Source organism: Tupaia chinensis, unplaced genomic scaffold (assembly GCF_000334495.1).
Source record: "Tupaia chinensis unplaced genomic scaffold, TupChi_1.0 Scaffold000314_1, whole genome shotgun sequence".
In the NCBI taxonomy this organism is placed as follows: Eukaryota; Metazoa; Chordata; class Mammalia; order Scandentia; family Tupaiidae; genus Tupaia; species Tupaia belangeri.
Genome location: NW_006159807.1, coordinates 4,419,440 through 4,426,804, shown reverse-complemented (window position 1 = coordinate 4,426,804; position 7,365 = coordinate 4,419,440). Strand labels below are relative to the sequence as shown.

The following is a 7,365-nucleotide window of genomic DNA, read 5'->3' as shown; positions in this document are numbered from 1 at the left end:
GAAATATCAGGAAGTTTTGGTCTGAGAATTTGTTTTACCCAGAAAAACGGCAAGATGTACATCTTGGAAGTCCCAAAAGCTGTACGAAATCCATAATGCCTCTATAATATTTCACCAGCTCACCTGAGGCTAAGATAAAGTTATTGAGGGTGAAAACTTATCCCTAGTTATTGGACTTGCTAAAGAAGAAGCCTCAATCACAGAAACTTGATGATTTTCTTAAGATTTTTACCTTTATGTAATCTGTATGCTTTCCTTTAGATTCCAGTTATGTTCTTTTAAAATAGAGTCTGCCAATGCCGTATTTGTGACAGAAGTAGAGTATTCTTGATTACCAGGTGCAATGATGAGAGTGAGAACTGATATAGGAAAATCCCAAGGAAGAGGCAAAGATTCTGGAATGGGAACAGTGTGGAGAAATTAAAGGTGGGCCTATGTATAGACATCTCTTTACACTTAGGGATTCAATCTCTTTAATTCTGTAGTAGTGTTTGGGGAGGGTCTATGTGTAGGAAAATATTCTTCACAGAAGTCTGAAACTGTTTCTGAACATTAATTAAGACAAAGTAGTGAAAAACTCAAATAGATTTAAAATCTGAAAACTCTTACATCATTTTCTAAAAGGATAAGAGTCTTTTGTAGTTAGTCCATTTTAGTGCAGTTAACAGAAATACCTGGGTATTTCTGTAAACCACCCTGGTATATCGGGTGGTTTATGAAGAAACAGGGCCTATAAACTCACAGTTCTTGTGGCCGGGATGTTTGAAGACATAGACCTGGCATCAGGCTCACCTACCACATGGCTGATGGAAGCACGGAAGATGGCAGGAGAGTGCCGAAGGAGGCCTTCTGAGAACTCTCTCTTTTTTAGCAACCAGCTCTCATAAGAACTAACCCCTTCTCACAAGAGCTAGCAGCTACTGAGTTTCGTGAGACATCGTTACTCTGCTCGTAAGACTGCTACCTCTGTGATGCAACCACCATGGTCCAATCATCACCTGCTTTGTCTTACCACCTCCCATCATCAAATTCCAAAACATGAAACTTTGGGAGACAAACCATCATTCAAATGATGACAGTTCTTATTTGGTAGATCTTACTTTAATAAACTAAACCAAAAATTTAATATCTTGCAGAAGAATGCTACTTAAAGGCATGTGCTAACCCTAGGAATAAATAGGATTTTTTCTTGATTGTGTACAAAGGTTTTAAGGGACATATAAACTGTGTATTTCCCCTCCCCCAATTTTTAGCAAAGACTATGCCCTTCATTTGAGAAAGACTTTTAGAGAGACTTATAGGTGTTTATATCGCTCATTCCTTCATCAAAAAATTCTGAAGTGCATTTCTCCCAATGTACAATAAAATAAAAAAAAATGGGCTATAGAATCATACAGATCAGAATTTATTTAAAGCCCAACTTTGTCATATATTAGTTATGGGATACTGAGCAAGTTACTTAGGATTTCTGTATCTTCAGTTCTTCTTTTATAGATTAAATAAATTAAATACTTAAAAATATATTTGCTACTCTTGTAATGAAATGCCTAACATAGTATCTATGTTCATGCTGTATTATTTCTATATGTTCTCTTTACAAGTAAGTTCTCTGAGATAGTAAAATGTAGCTATTTGAATCATAATTCAATTAAGAATTCATTTTTTTAAAATCAACTCTTTTCTTTATTAAATAAATATTGAATACTTGCAAGCAATTTTCTATGTCAGTTGAGGTGGGTTTACACAGACATAGTAAGATGTGTGGATCTTGCGTTTAAAACTCATGAAGAGTAAGAAATGGCAGGCATGATTTTCAAGCCACCAGGTCTGCAATTGCAATTGGCCATGTGGGAGTCCAGTGTGGGAAGGAGGCAGTTTAGCTGAGCCTTAAAAGGAGCAGAGGTGCTAAAAGAAGGTAATTGAAAAGCATGGAACTGGAAAGCAAGTGGTTCAGTGTGGTGCAAGTTTGCCCATGAAGATGAAAGATAATGGTCAGCAGGACATTTAGGTTAGATAATGTGAAGGGTGTTGGATGTGCCCTAAAAGTGTTGGACTTATGCAGCAGGCAATTGGGGGAGGCAGAGGGGGGTCAGTAAAGGTTTTTGAGCAATGATTTTTGAGTTTTGGAATAATTTATCTACCTAGTTTGTTAGGTATTTCTTCTAAAATCCTGTTATTCCCTGGTAGATATGCATGCCACCTAGGTCTTTATTCAAGTTGTTGAAATATTGAACAGGATGGGGGAAGGAGGACAGAAGAAGAAAGAGTCCAGTAACAAACCATTAGAAACCTACACAGATACTGATCCATTCATCAGCCATTGTGGCTCAGTTTTCAATTTAATATAATGAACTGTATTGTGTTATCATCGATTAAAATCTTCTGATTTGTACAGCCGTCTTGAGAAACTCTGTCCAATCAATGGTTTAACAAAATCAGATCCACATTGTCTTCCATGATTTCAGTAAAAAAAAAAAACTAGTCACTTCTTGATTTCAATGAATCCAAGCTGGTTTCTAGTGTTCACATTCGAAGTGCTTACCAGTCCTTTGTTAAGAATACCATTTCAAAATAACTTTAGGATTCTTCCAGAAAATCATATCAACTTTCATGTCTTTTGTGAAGGAGCATATGAGTTCCTTGTAGTCAAATAGGGTTAAGAGCAAACAGAAGAGATGGCAAGACTCCATGCTGAAAGGGTGCAACAAACTCCGTTTAGTTTTGTTTTTTAATTGCCAGAGGGCGCATGGATTCACCAGAGAGACAAAAGGACAGAGGTGGGGGGAGGGGAGAAGGAGAAAGGACCCCCCCACACACACCCAGAGGGGCGTAATCATCCTACAATCCCTTCTCCTCCATTTCTCCATCCTGTTGGGATTTAGAGCATGTATGTACAACATATCCAGAGTGTGTTTCAAGCTGCTGGGGCTAGGATTCAAAATACAGTTGGCCATGTAGGATCTGGCTCCCCCAGATCTGGTAATAGGGCCAGACCACAAAGTGAGTTTTGATTCAGTCACATTTTAGATCTGGGATTTAGAAAAAGAATAGTATGGCAAACAATGGTAAGGAATGAGCAGTGAATAGGACTCAAGACTCAGGTAAGTCGGATCTTATCATTACATAAGACAGTGTGATCCCAAGTAAGGGACAGCTGCCTGGGGACAGGGCAGCACCACATCTTAGGTAGGTTATCTAGGAAACACTCTTCACTACCGGATGCAGTCCTGTTACACTGCATCTTGAGGCAGAGCCCAAGGTAACAGGCTCTCTCCAGCTCAATGAGCATCTTTGGATGTTCTAAAATAGTTCTTGAAATGCAATCTGGGAATCCTTTCAGGTTTGCAAGGTCAAAACTCTTTTCATAAAATGCCAAGATTTTATTTTTACTGTACTCTCTCATGAGTGTACAGTGGAACATCCCAGAGGATACATATATCATATTGGAACAGATTAAATGCAGAAACAGATATGAGTACTTAGTAAACACTAGGCATTTATATTATCATTATCATTACTGCTGGTTACCTCTGTTACTACCACCATGAAGATGACTTACTTAAGGCAATATCTTTAATTATTATTATTTTTTTTGCTCTAGGGCACGTGCGCTTGCCAGACAGACAGAGAGAGACAGAGAGACAGAAAGCGAGAAATCATCCCCCAGGGGGATGGCCATGCCACAATCCCTTCTCCTCCGTTCTCCTCTCGGGATCTTGGGCACACACGCACACGCGCCCAGCGTGAGCTTTAAGCCACTCCATCGGGGACGCGAACTACAGTTGACTACGTGGGAGTCCAGCGACATAGCCATTACGCTAACTGCTGGTCCCTATTCTTGAATGTGTTAACTTTCTCTTGGGCCTTTGCGTTTGCTATTCTCTTTGCCTGGCAGCAAATCTTTTTCATTCTTCTTGTATCAACTTAGAGGTTCTTTGATTTGCAAGCCTTCCCTTATCTTCCAAAACCGTGTTAGGTGCCCTGTTGGAAGGCATCATCTTTGCCCCCTTAGGAATACACCTCCATATAATTGCTTGTGTCTTTGCTGGCTCTTCCACGGCACTATGAAAACTCTATGAGAAAAGGGGCCACATCTTGATCACCCTTATAAACCCCAAAGCTCAGCATGGTGTCCACCATTCAGCAATAGTTTCATTCAGCAGAACGAATTTGCCGAAGTAGGAGACCAGTGGTGTGGAGGTCACGCAAGACCCTGCAAGACTGACCCACACAGGGAAGTTCCCGGTTCAAATCTGGGGATCTTCTTGCACAAGCCGGGCATACACGTACTTGTGATCTAGAGCTGGCCGAGGTTGGGGGTGGATCATGGTGACAAGATCCTGTTGTGTTGTTTTTTTTTTTCTTTAAAGAAATCAGCTACATTTAAAAAAAAATTATTATTATTATTTCAGAAGTTTCCACTATTTCTTCTTGCACTACTGTTCTTTTCATGTTCCAGACACCTAAGTGAATTGTTATCCTAAATATTCTTGCGCATCATTTTTTAAAATTTATTTTGCCCATCATTTTGATCTTCAAGTGAGATGTGAAAATTAAGCTCAATGACGTAGGCTTCATTTGTGATTTTAAGGTAAGGGCTGCTTATCTTAGAGGATGCTTGATAGTGTGCCTTAATTTCCCAGGAATTCAGAGTAGTACAGGAGGTAAATCACTGTCTTTGTATAAAAGATGGTTAATTCTATGACCCAGACATAGACTATTCACAATCTCAGATGGAGAATTGAGATGGCTACAGAAAACGCCTTGGGTGCCAAGCTGTGTCATAACTCTTATCACTGTAGAAGATAAAGAATGTTTTCTACCTTTCAAGTTGCCTTTCCTTCTGCCATCAATGGAGTTTATATGTCTGCATTACTCTGATCCACTGATAGCCAGTGTCAGTTCTAGGATTTCTATGTAAGAGTGGTTTAGGGCAGACAATCTCACTGAATGGATGGTTAGGAGACTTTTTCCTTAAGCTATACTTACATAGCAAATGGGCTCCTTTTTTTTTTAGATGGTACATTAATTTGGAGAGTGTTCTTGGATATAAGAGGGTCTAGGACTCCCAAGCCATCCTACTGCTGAGAGTACATCTATTTTTAGTGTTGAAACATCTGAAATAAAGAAATAAGAAGGCTTCATAAGAGAAGTTTAACTAGGTCTCTTTAGTTATTGCTATTTATATTAGTAAACATGAACTCCTTCTGGTGAGAATTGACCAATACAACCTCAGAAAGATCTGCAATTTGCAAAAGCAGAGTCAACAATAAGAATAAGCACTACTATATTTATTATATCCGGGGCCTGAAGAGATCAATAGTCATAAAGAAGCAGGAGGCTGGATGAAACAAAAATCAAACCTGAGGCAGTTTTTTGTACAATTGTTATATATTTGGATTGTATCTATTCAGTCTCAGAGAGATACAATAGAATATAGGACATGACCTCCAGGAGCTTGCAAACTGCTGGGCTGTCAGAAAAGTCATGACATATTTTTTCTTTGTTTTTCTATGCAAAAATGCATCATGACTTTTCTGATGACCCAATAATTGGGAAGACAAGAGAATGCCTACCAGATCATCATTTAACACTACCCTTTAGAGTTTCTTGTTCCTGTTGGTTATTCACTTAGCCTAATTATGTGAGAGAAATAGAATAAAGGATAAGTGGATGGGTAATGTGGCTAAAAGTATTAAGGCTCTTAAACTATGTGCTCAAATTTAAAGCAATATATTTTTAGTCTTTATTTTTCCCCTTTAAGTTTATTCGTTTATCTCGTCAATGAGAGACAGAGAGAGAAGCATTCTCAACAGGGTCTCATCCTGCAATCCTCCTCTGTAGCCTTCCCAGCCAGCCAGTGTGTGAAGCCATTTGGAGCTGAACCATGATTTTCCATATGGATCCAGCATGGAGGAGCTGAGTGCTGCCGCTGCACTACCACGGCTTGCCCTATAATCACACTTAGAAAGCTGGAACCTTTACCCAACATCTAACTAGGCCCTGTTACTTTACAGAAATGAAGCCCATCCAGCAGTGCCCTACTAGTAATGGGGAGGACTAAGAGGAGAAGCCAGGTTCTCAGACTCCCAGTCTCCAGTCCTTTTCATCACAATGAAGTGCTTCTGAGGGCCAGGTAGAAGGACTGGTGTCTCCTTATGTCAAGTCTATGCTAGAGAGCCTTGGTTTTCCTTTTTATGGCGCCTTTCGCATCATTCGGTGACCTACATTAGGAATTTTTCTAGCATGACAGTTTTCATCAACCCCAATTTCTCAAACGCCAAAAAAGAATTTATTAATACCCAAATCCCCTCCACACTCTATTTCCATCAATGACATCATCATTCTTTCAGCCACCCAGGTTTAAAATCTTGGCACCATCACTTTCTCCTTCTCTTCCAAATCGAGTGGGTCACCAATTTCTGTGGCCTCTTCCTGAAATACCTCTGTCAGTTTAATTTTTTCTTTTTATTTCTGTTTTGTAAACCCTACCTCAGGTCCTCATGATCCCGTAGTCAGGCAAGGACAGTATCTACTCTTCATCCTGCTTCCATCCTGGCCACCCACCCTACAACCACTGTGGACTACTTTCTGTAAATCACCACTAAACAAGACACTAACATCCATTTTACCTTCTGGATTTTAATTTTCCACAGTTCTCTGGCGTCCAGGGGTGATAAAATTCGAATTTGAAGCCCTGGATAATGCCGCTCATACTTTGGCAATCTTGTCTCCCTTTGCCTGCACGGAGTCCTCCTCTCCAATCAATAATAAATTTCTTTTCTTCCCAGTGCCATTTCCATCTTTTGCTTACACCTGCAATGGACTCTAGTGTCATTTGAATTTGGTCTAATGAAGTCACCAACCAGAGCACCAGGTCATGACCCCTCCTCAAACCGATGGTTCCACTGAGGCAGCCTGCAGCCCTGTCTTCCCAGAAACTCATTTTACAAACTCACCCCCTTCCCAAGTAGAGAATCTTTTGTATCTCCAGTCCCTATTACTTTGATTGAGTTGACGGAATAGGTGGTGTTAACTTAGCAAAAAGATGGTCAGTTTACCAACTGACAGGGAGGAACTCTCCCTCCATCCTCCCTCGCACGCTCACAATAGGGCAGGTGCGTTTGTGGACAGGAGCGCCCCGCTGAGCACTCAGCCTCGCTGGGTCCCGGGGCGCTGGGCAGGGGGTGCCCCGGGCGCAGGCCAAGCGAAGGGCCGAGCGCCTTCTCCACGCCGGCTCTCGTTGCGTCCAAGCGGCGGCGGGCGTGCAGGCGCGGGCAGCGAGGCCCGGCCGTTCCGCGCTGGGAGGTAGGTGGTGCTGTTGCCGTGACTGTCTTCCTCATTGGCGCGGCGCGGAGAGGCGGA

General features: G+C 41.2%; 1 protein-coding gene across 1 annotated transcript in view; it reads left to right on the top strand.

The window, feature by feature from the left end:
- Positions 1-7,286: 7,286 nt before the first annotated feature.
- MAP3K20 (mitogen-activated protein kinase kinase kinase 20) overlaps positions 7,287-7,365 on the top strand; it is a gene marked incomplete in the record, with an annotated part of 221,492 nt that continues 221,413 nt past the window's right edge. The window contains 1 exon segment of the mRNA XM_014588849.2: positions 7,287-7,308.